Source organism: Passer domesticus, chromosome 10, assembly GCF_036417665.1.
Source record: "Passer domesticus isolate bPasDom1 chromosome 10, bPasDom1.hap1, whole genome shotgun sequence".
In the NCBI taxonomy this organism is placed as follows: domain Eukaryota; kingdom Metazoa; phylum Chordata; class Aves; order Passeriformes; family Passeridae; genus Passer; species Passer domesticus.
Genome location: NC_087483.1, coordinates 10,713,404 through 10,726,324, shown reverse-complemented (window position 1 = coordinate 10,726,324; position 12,921 = coordinate 10,713,404). Strand labels below are relative to the sequence as shown.

The 12,921-nt window shown below is 50.7% G+C and overlaps 1 protein-coding gene across 2 annotated transcripts in view; it reads right to left on the bottom strand.

The window, feature by feature from the left end:
* Positions 1-8,817, bottom strand: part of ADARB1 (adenosine deaminase RNA specific B1) — a 60,222-nt gene extending 51,405 nt beyond the window's left edge. The window contains exon 1 of one of the 2 annotated variants that reach the window (XM_064433766.1): positions 8,669-8,817. The gene's annotated coding sequence lies outside the window, so the exon portion shown is untranslated. Of the gene's footprint in view, positions 1-5,628; positions 5,743-8,668 lie in introns of those variants that run through there. The other variant, XM_064433767.1, reaches the window with a different exon arrangement.
* Positions 8,818-12,921: the final 4,104 nt, after the last annotated feature.

The following is a 12,921-nucleotide window of genomic DNA, read 5'->3' as shown; positions in this document are numbered from 1 at the left end:
GACTCAACAATCTTTGTGGGTCTCTTCCAACACTGGCTGTTCTATGAACCCTGAACTTGAAAAGGGCTGAAAGCCAGCAAGGGCTAGAGAAGCTGTGGGTATTCATACCCAGGCTGGGCAACTGGCCCCAAAACAGTCATGGCCCACCTTCAGCTGAGCTGAGGAGACCAAAGAAGATGGAAAATAAGCAGTGGGGTGGGAATACTATCCAGTAACACTGGGTATTATCTGAGCTGCAAAAAAAAGCCAACCAGCCATCATGATCTGAAACACAGTGATGAGAGAAAAAAGCACAGGGCTATAGGAACATTACTGATATTTACTGAAGTTGCTTATCTATATATAAAATATATACTAATATTTTAAAATGTATTAAATATAATTTAGATAGCATCTTATGCAAGCGGGATGTGCCAGACCAGGAGGGCAGAGCGAGCCTCCCTCCCTCCCAGCGGCAGCCAGCACCGCAGCCCGGCGGCCCCGCTCGGTACCACGGAGAGCTCCCTCCCTTCCTCCGAAATGGAAAACCAAACGTTTGCCACCAAACAATCGTCTTCCCTTCCAAGCAGGGAAAAAAAATCAAAACCATCTCACAGACTGTATCTTGTACGCAGAAAAAGTTCTCTTGACAGCACAGAAGTTACGTGCATGAAGAATGATGCTGCTGTCCAAATATATGAATAAATTACCATCTTGGCAATAAACACAAGCCAAAGCTCAAAAGAACTATTTCATTTCCAGGCAAGTTCATTCATAGATCTTACTAATAGTGAACCTGATTCCTTTAGGAACTCAGGAGCAGCAGAAGGAAAAGCATATAAGAAGATTAGGTTAATACTATATTTAAACATATGTAAGGACAGTGAACGAAATAGTGATTATTCACTCATTTAATTCAAGAAAAACAACCACTTACTAAGAATAGCTTTCAGGGGATAAAAGAAGATAAACTAGGCTGCACCAGGAAAAAAAAACCAACAGAGCTACAGTAGTACTTACTATCCCTTGTTATCCATATTTGTCAGCACTGAGGTCTGGGGAAATCAGCTTGGATATCAAAGCATCAAAGAGGGACAAAGTACCCAAAGGTTTCCAGACTAATGCACCCTTTCCCCCAGTTGGGAAGCTTTCCCAACTCATTATCATCCTCATGGAAAACAGCAGAGTTGCATTTAACATAACAGATTTTTGCAAGAGTTTCAAAAACACGAGAAAAAACAGATTTTGTAGATTTGATGGAAGGACCTGACAGTCCCCATGAAATGGAGGGGAGAGCTACTGAGCTTGAGCTCCCACCAGTTCCAGCATGTATGGTAGATTATGGAGTGAAGACAGGATTTTCTCCACTTTCACAAAAGCTTTTTCTGGGAGACTGCACCCCTTTGGCAGCAGTTTGCCAAAAGCACAGGCGCACGCTCCCAAGCAGACCTTGCTGCTTTGGCTTGCATCAGCTGTGCTTTCCTGTCTCATGTTCTTGAGAGCTGCTAATTCAGTGAAGGGTCCCGATTTAGCTCCTTATTAATCAAACTCTGAACAGTCATTAGCAACAGAAGCACAATCCAATCACAAACTTAGAGGCAGTGGACATGACCCTAGAGCTCATCTCTGCATTCACCCTCCTCCAAAGGGAACCTGTGCAAAGCACATGCAGGATTGTCACAGAATCATGGAATCATCAAGTCTGGAAAAGACCTCAAAGACCATTGAGCCTAACCAGGTCCACCACTAAGCTATGTCCCTGTGTGCCACATCTACATGTTTTTGTAGACTCAGAAGCATGTTCCCAACTCCAATTAAAACACTGGCATACACACCCAAGCCACAACTGCCAGGATCACTGGTTTGAGTTAAGCATTAATTTCCAGCTCCTCTTTGTTATCAAAACACAGTATCACATGACATCAAACTGCAGAACACCACTTGGCACTGGTGAGCGGCGGGAGACAAAAAGCATCTGTAAAAATATCACTACAAGAAGGTCTGTATAATACACAGTAAATCCCAGGAAAGCCCCTCTGCTGCCAGCACTGGAAGGATGGTTTTGCTGGCTGTAAAAGTGCTTCCAAACCAAGAGAGGGGCTGCAGCCCCGGAGAGGACATCAAAGCCACCATGGCTGAGAAAATACAAGCATGGTGCCACACAGCTGCTCTGAAAAGCTTACAGGTGAAAAAAATCAGGAATATGCTCTAGTCCAGCTGGAAAAGATGACTGTGGTTTAACAGAGAATAATGATTCTGCAGTTGCCTGTGGCTCCACACCTGTGAACACCCAGACTCCACAGGCAACAGGTCCAAGGGGCTGCAAACCCAGTATCCAAAATGTGCTGTTCACAAGTTTTACCCACCAAAACTACCAAAATTTAAGGGAGAAAACCACTATTTGTCTTCCAGATTCAGAAGCTATGGCAAAGGAGATCTCTCCCTACTTATACACCTTGGTAATTTCCATACTGTGGGAAGCACCCGTGCTGTGAAGTGCCTTCCAGGTGTAAACTTGACCAAAGGCTATCAGGGCTATAAAAGTGAGTAAGCACCCAACAAAAGAAGTTATCTCCTCCTCCTTTGATCTCCCTGAATGAGCTACATGTGCATATCAAGAGCAAGCCTTAAAACCTGGGCAGGGGAGGAGGGCTATAACCCTGGTTCCCTCACTGAGCCAGCTTTATTACAAGTTTCTCCCAAACAAAGAACAGTTCAGCCATCGGCTTATATTAATTCTTCTCATTTTTCAGATATTTAAATATACCAGCACCGATCCTTTAGCTGCATGTTTAGTGAAAAACATGGCAACTGTAATGCCAAGAGCAGCATTCAAATGTGTTATCTTAGTCCAGTTTTGATCAGAATGTTTTAATTAGAGATCCTACTATGCTCTTACTGGGAGCCATCTAAAGAGTTTTAGAGTTTTTTTATTAAGTACTCAGTGCTTAGTGCTCCGTGTTCGAGGTGAAAAATTAAATCACATTTTGATACAGAATGGCCTCCATAAACAAGGTTTTATAAAATCTACATCTAAAGAAAGTCCAAGGTATTTTTCCCCTCTAATAGTTTTCCAGTAGATCATGCACTAGAGCATAACTAACCAAGGAAAAAGCAGTGAAACCTTAAACTTAAAGGCTCATTTGCTAATAAACTTGAAGTGCTGAATAAATCAACCTAAATCAAAATTAACCTCATTTTAGACACACAGAACACTTTCAGGAAAGCCCTTCAGAATGGCAGAGGCAAGTATTAACTATCTCTGCAAACCTCAAAACCTACACAGACTAAAAGAGAAAAAAAATACCCCTGGTTGAGGTTGCCTCACAATTCCTATGTAGAAACTTCATGTTCACATTACATGTGACAAAGGAAAGAAACTATGCTATGTTTAGCATATATGTTTGTTCTCTTTTTGAACAAATTTTAAACAGTTCATCTCTTTTCAGAGGTAATATGACAAAACTAATAGCAGAAAGGAGGAGTCAATGGTAAACTGAGTTTGGAACAAAGACAAATTAACATTGGTATAGTACTCACACATAATTCTACCCAAAGCCCGTCATAAAGTTGTTTATGTAACTTAAAAGTACCATAATAACAAAAGCACCAAGCAGCAAAGTAATCAGAAAGTACCTTCTGCCATGCAGCACCAAACTCACCCCCAAATGAGGAATATTTCTACTTTAAATTCAAGATATGGTATATGCCTCACATTTTCTCCAAATGAGGATACTCTTCATCTTACCTAGATCCAAGAACTCCACTCTTGGAGTTAAAACCTCTTTAAAATTAACTAAACCCAACAATTCCTCTGAAATCTGCTGAGCAGCCCTTCCTTTTGCATCTCTGCCAAAAGCACTCTGCATGGAAAAATCCTGACCCCGGTGCTTTCCTACACCTATAAAAGGACATTATTCCAAACAACTGCAAGAGCCTTCATAGGGAAATTTAAAATCTTTGCTCTGTCTCCCCGGTGCTTCAGCCCCCAGGGGCAGGGTGAGGGACTGTACCCAAACCTTTTGTTTTCTTCCATCACCTATGATGATGCAAGATTGCTCCTTAGATCACCCCTCTTGGCTTTCACAAAGGAAAACAAGGGATACTTAGGAAAATAAGGACCTACCTTTTACTGGAACTACTTATGAAACTTGATTTCCTGTTTGACTCACTACCACAGAGCTCCTCTGATGTTCAGTAATATTTGCACTCCAGCAACAGCTTTTCTTTCAGCGGAGCACTCATGTGAGATTTCCTTCCTCACATGTGCTCACACAACTCAGTACTTACCTGTGACAAATCCACTCTCTTGCCAAATCTGATGGACTTTTCAAGGCATTGACCAATTTCATTCAAGGGCACTAACAGTGTGATGCCAGGCAATGGGAAATTGAGCTTGGAAGCAGAGGAAGACAGCCAGAGTTCCCAATAAAGACATTTTTAATGAAGCAATCCTGAGCTGGAAGTATAGACAGCTCTCAACCACAAAGAGAGCTACCCTGGAGCATCAGGGAAGACATTTATCCAAAAGAAAAACAAAGCACCCTTCCTCTTCAAGCACATAAAGCTTAAAAAATAATTTTAAAAATAAGTAAGTTAAAATAAAGTGTAAAGAGGGAACACAACCCACAAAGATGAAGCGATAATACTGCACACAGGAGAAGCTTCTTGTCTCAGAGCTCCCTGGCACTTCCACAGATGCTCAGTGTAACACACTAAAAAGGCACAGTAACAGATAACTTCCACCAACACAGAGAATTCAGGAAGGCAGCCCGACATTCCCAAACCCCTGTAAGCAGGTGATACTCACAGAGGACAGCTCTGGAATGAGGTTACAGGCACACCCTGGCTGTGCTGTGCATTGGAGGGGACAGCACTGAGTCACAGCCCTGGGCAGGCAGCACTGACTCAGCCCTGTGCTCCTGCTGGGAACAGAAGCTCAAGGTAACCCCGGCAGCTTTTGTGGAGGAGATGGATTCCCTTGGCTTGGGGACAGACACACACCACAGCTGACCCACAGGCAGAGAACAGGAAAAGAGCCTGAATCCCTCTGCAAGCAGACATTCTTAAGAGGATGACTGTACTGAGCATCCTCTGAGCTCCCACAGTAACAGCAGTTACATGAGTTTCTTTGGGGTTTTTTTAACCTTAATTATTACTTAAATGCACTCATGTGCTGCTGCTCTGGTCAGCTACAGTCCCAAATAATCATATCTGGCTCCTGCTAGCTCCCACAGCCTGCTGATGACCTCTTTAAGGACTTAAATTGCAAAAACAACTATTTCTCATACCTACCATACAAAAAACATTCACTAAAAGGATTTAAAAAATGTTAAACAGCAGGAAAGAGAAAAAAAAATCCAGCCACGCTGGCTCCAAACAGGAAAGAAACTTTTGCTTTAGAATGCCATTTCACTTGCTTACATAATCATTTCACCAAGGTTTTTTTTGGGGTTTTTTTTTTTTTTTTTGGTCAGGCAGCATTTCTACTATAAAGGTATTTCCTTTAAAACCAAGATACATAAATAACAGCATCCACTGACAAATACAGCCCAAACCTACAGCTTCAATCGTCAGTACTTAAATATAAGCTGAAATCCAGACTGCAGCAGCTGGATGGCCTGAGTTTCAAACGTGCCAAGCACCTACCAGTTTCAGAAGCTGCAGGAATAGCAAGAGCTCTGGTCTCTCTTCATCACAGCAGACATCCTCAGGCAGCCAAGCAAAGACCCTCAGACTCCTGCACCACCATAACTTCAAACACAAGAGCCTAACAAGGCAAGCACCTGGGGACAACCCATTTGAGCCTTACCTGAAACCACCTGAAATCCAACCCAGCCCTTGTGGCCAGGGAAACATTCCCCACCTGAAGCACAACCAGCACTGCCATCCCCAAAACCTCCTCAAGGCACACTGACAGCACTGACTGCTGAGAGGGCATGGCACACTCATGGGCTCTCTCACAGCAGTGTCTGCCATCACCCTGTTCAGCAGAACTCCTCGTTCCCATGCAGAATCTCCGACTGGGAACAACTACAGGCAGCAGCCTGGGGTTTGCCAAGTGGAGGCATCAGTTTGCTAGGGAGTAGCAGAGCCTCACCTGGTCCCAGTCCCAAACTGTCTGAATTAATAAGCCCAGCTATTCAGGCTTTACTCACTTAAACCAAAGAGAAAAAAGTCCCATTTAGTTAAAAGTCCTCCAGAAGACCTTTGTGCTCATAGCAAGCAGAGGCCTGCCACTGAGGGCTTATGGAACTGCATTTCCATTCCCAAAACACAGCCCACAAAAGGGTGCTCAACTTCCAACTGAGCAGATAAAACTGGATAACTGGGGGCAGCATCAAAGTGGGTTGGGGTCTGCGAGCAGTGTGACCAAAGCTGAGACAGTCCTCTTTCCAACACTGAGCACAAGGGTACCTTCTCAGAAAACAAGTGCTCACAGAGCAAACACTGCTCCTGATGAAAAACTTGGTGATTTTTTTTCTCTCTCAAGCTGAGGAGCCAGCGCTCTTGAATGTCAGCGACACAGAGAAGCCTTGGCCAGCATGCTGGCTGCTGAAAACAAACCCCAAAAAGCACGTGCACTGGAAACAAACCCCAAAAAGTATGTGCACTGGAAGCAAACCCCAAAAAGCACGTGCACTGGAAGCAAACCCCAAAAAGCACGTGCACTGGAAGCAAACCCCAAAAAGCACGTGCACTGGAAACAAACCCCAAAAAGCACGTGCACATGAGAAGCTGGGCCAATGCTCACCCGTCACGCTCTGATAAACCACCCAGCACAACGTGAGAACACTCCTCATGCCATCCTCCCTCCTAACTCCTGAGAGCAAGGACGGTGTGCTCGCACAGCTGCACCCTGGGACACTTGGAAGGCATCCCAGGAAGGACCAGCACAACCAGGATCACACCCGAGCTGCTATGTCCCCGTCTCATGGAAAACTGTGGAGTTGGAGCACGGATGAACGGGGCTCTGTGCTGAATTCACTGCCTCAGAGCAGGGCTGATGCAGTCACCTGGCAGAGCCCACTGCTAGCCATCTCCAGCTGAGCATGGATTTCATGGGAAAACCAGGACTGCTCAACACTGGGCTGTCACAGGAGCAGTGGGAAGCTTTTCTGTGCAGCTGTGCCAGCCCTGAACAGCGAGGGTTACTGAGCCTTGCCTCTGGTCAGTGCATACAACTGGCACAAGGGCCAAGAAACATAGTTCACTGCAGAGGAAAAAAAAAAAAAAAGTTAGAAGATTTGGCAAATCCCCCAAAGGCATCTGTCTTGGACATCCCAAAAGTAACAACAGTCATTCAAAATATGACTTGTTTATACTACGAGGCTCATTACACAGGCCTGCCTATTTTTAGAGGTAGATATCGCTACAACTGAGTGCTAGATAAACCCAAACAATTATTTTAAAGGGGTATTCCATCACTAATTATTCTAAACATCTTGTGCGTCCAGGAAGGTTGGCCTGCTGCCACTCTCCAGCATAAAACAGCTCCAAGAACAATGCTACAGCTTCACTCTCGGGAGTGACAGAGTAACTCACAGAGCAAGCAGGGCGCCTGGGAGATCCCAACAGCTCCAGTAAGCTCGCCACCACTTGGGCAAAATAAAAAACAGTAAGAAACGAAACCCTAATATTGTTTATGCTAAAAAATTACATGGAGTTGTTTTTTCCTTTATAGACCACCAAAAAAGTAGATAAAAAATTAAAAAGAAAAAATTTAAGCCCAGGCCAAGGACCAGCATGATTGATGGTGGCTCATCCATCGATTCTGTGGTTTCACCAGCCTGAGTGCAGAGTCCTGGATGCTCTGTAGACCCTCTCTGCCATGACCAGGGCTTCCCTCACCTGAGTCCTGACAGCGACAAGGTGAGATGGGCAGAGAGCGGGTACAGCCCAGGCCAGCGGTGCCCCTCGGGCACCAGACAGGCGCCCTCTGCAAGCCTTTCATCCCTGTTATTTTAAGCAAAGCACACTTTGAAAAGCACAACCACAGATCGCACGACTGCAGTTTTGCTCCGGCACACCACAAATCCCAAAGGAACACCGAAACCCACCGGGGGCCACGGCAACAGATGGAGCAGGGCTCCGCCGGGGTTATCCAGCCGGGCGGGAAGGCGCTGGGATGTGCAGCCGCGTTTCACGCCCGAGCTGCTCTCCAAGGACGCGCCGCCTCCCCACTGCAGAGGGCGGGCGGCGGTGCCGGGGGCGGCCGGACCCGGCGACGCCGGCGGAGCTCGGCGGCGGCCCGGGGCTCCCGGGAGAAGGGCAGGGCGGCCAAACCTTCCCCCGCGGCGGCGGCTGCCCCGCACGGGGCTTCTCCGCTCCCCGCGGCCCCGGGCGGGCGCTCTGAGCCGCTGCGGAGCTGCCGCGGCTCGGGCGGCCGGGGCCAAACTTCCCGTGGCTCCGCCGCCCCCGAAATGGCCCCGGCGCCGCCGCCGCGGCCCCTGCCCGGGGGAGCCCGCCCGGGAGCCCGCCCCCGCCGGGAACGGCCGGGCCCCGCTCCGCTCCGCGCCGCACTGCGCCCCCGCACCGGCACCTGCACCGCGGCCCGGCCCGCCCGGCCCCCGCCGTCCTCAACAGGTGCGGGGCGGCCGCGCCGGCCGCCACCGGCACCTGCCGCCGCGTCAGGACCTGGACAGGTCCCGCGGGGCGCTGCCGCCCCGCCGCCGCAGCCCGCGCTCACCTCCGGCCGCGCCGCTGCCCGGGCCCCGCCGCCGCCGCTGCCGCCGCCGCTCCGCCATGCGCGGTCCCGGCCGAGCCCCGCGGCGGCCCCGCTGCGGCTCCGTGCGCGCGCCGCCGCCGCCGCCGCCGACGTGCAGGCCGCGCCGGGCCCGCCAGCGGCGCGAGCCCCGCGCGCGCGGGGGCGGGGCCCGCGGGCGGCTCCGGCCGTTCCCGATTGGCGGGGCTGAGCGCGAGCGGGGGCGGGGCCCGGGGTGCTCGCGCGCGGCGGAGACGGCAACGGGGAGGCGAGGGGCGGGGCCGGCGGCCGGGAGGAGCGGCGCTGATTGGGCGAGCCGGGAGAAGGGGCGGGGCCGCGCGGTGCAGGGTCCGCCCCCCCCCAGAGCCCACAGCCCGAGCCCCGCCGGGCCCGGCATGCCCGGCCGCTCCCCAGACCCCTCAGCGAACGGGTCCCGCTCCCCAGACCCCTCAGCCGAACGAAACCGCTCCCCAGACCCCTCACCCGAACGGGGCACCAGCATCTCCCACGGGGCCCAAGGACCGAGCCGCTGCCGTTCCAGCGGCATCCTGGATGCGGTGTCCGCGTCCCAGCGCGCCGGGAGGAGAAGGCCAGACGGTGTTTTCCAGAAGCGGCGGGACATGTCCACCCATCATCAGTCAGGCTCAGCGGTGCTTCCAACGCGTGCATGGCTCTTGATGTGCGCTAGGGCTTCATTCTCCTGCGGAACAAGGGATCCGAAAAGGAATAAATAAGTGCTTTAAACCTTGGCTGTGTGTGACAGCAGGCTGGGAACGAAGGCACGGGGTCACACAGGGAGCAGGTTTCTGACCTGCACTTTGCTCCTGACAGAGAATCCCAGAATGGATCAGGTTGGAAGGGACCTTCAAGCTGATCCCATTCCAGCCTCTGCCACGGGCAAGGGCACCTTCCACCATTTGCTCCAAGCCCTGTCCAAAGTGGCCTGGAACACTTCAGGGATGGGGCAACCACAGCTCCTCTGGGCAACCTGTGCCAGGGCCTCAGCACCCTCACAGCCACGAATTTTGTCCCAATATCCAATCCAAACCTACTCCCTGTCAGTTTAAATCCACTGCATGTCATTGCAGTTTAAGGACACCCACAGGTCCTGAGCCCAGCTCAGCCCGTGGGATGCTGCAGGACACACAGGAATGCAAAGCTGGCCTTGCTCTCCCCAGTTTTTGTGGCACAGGATCTTTATCCCACCGGGAGCTGGGATTCAGGCTTGCAGCCTGATATCATTCCTCATCTCTTCCCTTCAGAGCACTTTCATCATGTCCCAAAATCTCATTCGTGGCCACAGTTGACTACAGACATCAGCTGGTCAGAGAAATCTTAACTTTCCCAGCTTTCTGTCCCTTTGAGGTTACCTGGCCACCTTTTAGTGAAGGAACTTTTCCCAATATCCAATCTAAACCTTTCCTGCTACAGCTCTAGGCCATCTCCTATGGTCCTGGATATGTGCTGACACGTGCTGCTGCATCAACCCCCTGGGCATTACTAAAACGTGGTGCTGAGAACCCTGTGTGCTTTCTCACCTGTCCCTGCAGAGTGTTTAGGTGGTGACACCCACATTACCACGTCCCTTCAGTGCCCAGCATGAGCTCCAGATGCAGCACTGGCTTGTGGCTTCTTCCTCCTCTCCCAGTTCCTGGTGAGGTAAAGATCCACGCAGGGAGAGGGTAAAGAGGACCAACACAAAAGCCAGTTCTGGAAACAACAACCTATTTTTATACTTCCTTCTCTCAAGGCACCGCCCTTCGCCTCTGCCCTGCTCAGGAGCAGCAGGAAAAACGGGCAGGCAGCTTTTGGCTGCTGATGCCTTCACCTCTGGGAATGCCTGCCTGTGTTTCCTTATCCCATTCTGCACTCAGGAAATTTAACACCAACTACTGCATTTTTTACTCTGCCTCACGATCAGCAGTGGAGCCACGAAACAAAACCGCGCTCCTCAGTTCCACCTCCGTGTCACCAGAGTGGTTGTGTTTCCCTCCAGGATGCTGGGAAAATCACTGCTGGACACAGTCCTGTGCCGTGTGCTCTGGGATGATCCTGAGCTGGGAGGTTGGACCGGGTGGTCCCTTCCAAGCTGACCCCAAAATGTGGCAGGGACAAGGCTGAGGTGGGAGGCACAGCGTGTTCCCAGGCTCCTCATCCTGCTCAATGGCAGACCCAACTCCGCCATGGATTAGTGGGCCCTGCCACTGTGGAATGAGAGGGGATCCCTCCCCAAAAAGCACTGGCCTTGCTGAGCTGAGCCACTGTGACTCAGCTGCTGGTGCTTATGAAACATCACAGTTTTCCAAGTAATTCAAACCTTGGTGTGGGTATTTTTTATTTTTTTTATTGGTCGGGTTTTTTTGGCTTGGTTTGTTTTCTGTAAACCCACTTTAATAAATGAATGGCTCTTTAACAATGGCTTTTTCATCAAAGTCCTGGGAAATTGGAAATATTAGGCAGTCACTCGTAGAAGTGAGCACGGCGCATTTCAAACACCCCAAGTCAAAAGCAGCTTCACGGTTTCCACACTCTGACAGTGATTTTCCACCTCAGGGAAACACGATTTGCAAACTGTTCTTGCTCCTTGTGGTCCCCAGATGTGCTGAGCACATCCCTGTGTGCTGGTCCTGGAGCACGGTTCCGCAAGGATTTGGATGGATTCTCCATCCCACACCCACCGTACTGCAGACACACCTTGCATCCAGCATGCCAGCTCACACAGACCTACTTTTGGAGTCCTTAACCTCACCTGAGCATGTGGTGGATGTACTGCCAGACCCAGCACCTCCTCCACCATTCTGTGCCACCAACCCAACAGAAGCTGCATCCCTGAAAAGCCCTGGCAGCAGATCCAAGCTTGGGAGTTTCTCCCTGCTGTCGCCATATGATCCTCAGCGGGGCAGCTGCCAAGCCTGGGGAACCTGTTTCCAAATCCATGCTGCAAAGAGAAGGAGGGAGGATGCTTAACCCATTCCTTGCCGAGTGGCAGGCTGGCAGTCCTGTGGAAGGACAGTGGCATTGTCACCGGGGTGGTGGCTGCTGCTGCAGGACAACTGGGGAGCGTAGCTGCCTGATCAAAGACTCAGCTGTTTCACAGATGGTGTGTAACAGGGATTTCTAAGGCCAGCACATGCTTCAAGGCAGTTTGGCAGCTCCTCTTGCAGCAACCTGCTTGTGTAGACCCCTGAACAATGCCAGGGTGTGTCCTGAGCTGGGTCTGCAGGCAGGATGGTGGTGCCAGACTGCCTGTGGCCAAGCAGAGTGCCCTGCCTGGTGGCATCCAAGGGAAGAGCTGGATCAGGGCAGCCCCAGGACAGAGAGGCCCCACATGGGGCTGGGAACACATCCTAAAGACAGGGATCTCCATCCACAGGGAACTCCATCCTTGGGGTTGGAGGAAGAGTGACATGCAATGCAATGTCACAGGAGCACCAATGGTCCTGGTCTGTTCACCCCACCTGCAGGGACCCCACTGCAGTGCAGGGCAGAGGAAGGACTCTGCCCCTCATCCTCTCACACCCCCAGGCTGGGCAGCCACAGGCATGGGGCTGTGTGGTGCCACCCATGGCAAAATGTGTCCTTGGGGTCACAGAGGGCAGGCAGCACCAGACATCAAAATGCAGAACTGCCCTGGGGACAGTCTGAGCACTGCCCAGAAACAGGTCGTGAACCAACCTGCTCAGAGACCAATACAAGGCCAGTTTTTAAACCATGAGCACCCAGGGAGGTTCTGGTCATGGCAGATGAGCTCCAATGTAGGCTGGCTGTTACTGCTCAGCTGCAAGGCCCTGGCACCAAGACAGACCAAGCTGACCTTTTGTGGAATTGTGACAAAGACTGGTCAAAAAAATAAAAAAAATAAATTTAACATTGGGAATTAGGAGGAGGAAAAACTGGAAGCAAGATCCAGCAAGTACAAGACAAGTACAAGACATCTCCAGCTCAGAAGCCCCAAGACATGTGAGAAATTGGAAAAATGCATGGAAAAGGACTGCTTGAATTGGTTCACCACTTCTGTTTACACTGGTCACCAGCAGCAGCAGCATCCAGAGCTCACCCCAGGTTCCTGCAGCATCCACTGCTTGTCTGATGCACCTGCACTGCACACTGAGCAATGATGAGCGTCCCAGTGCTCTCTTGGAGCCCACCACCACCACCAGGCATCGTGGCACAGCACCCTGAAAGCAGCATGAGCTCTGCCTTTACACAGAGGGCCAAAAGGTGGAGGAACATCAACA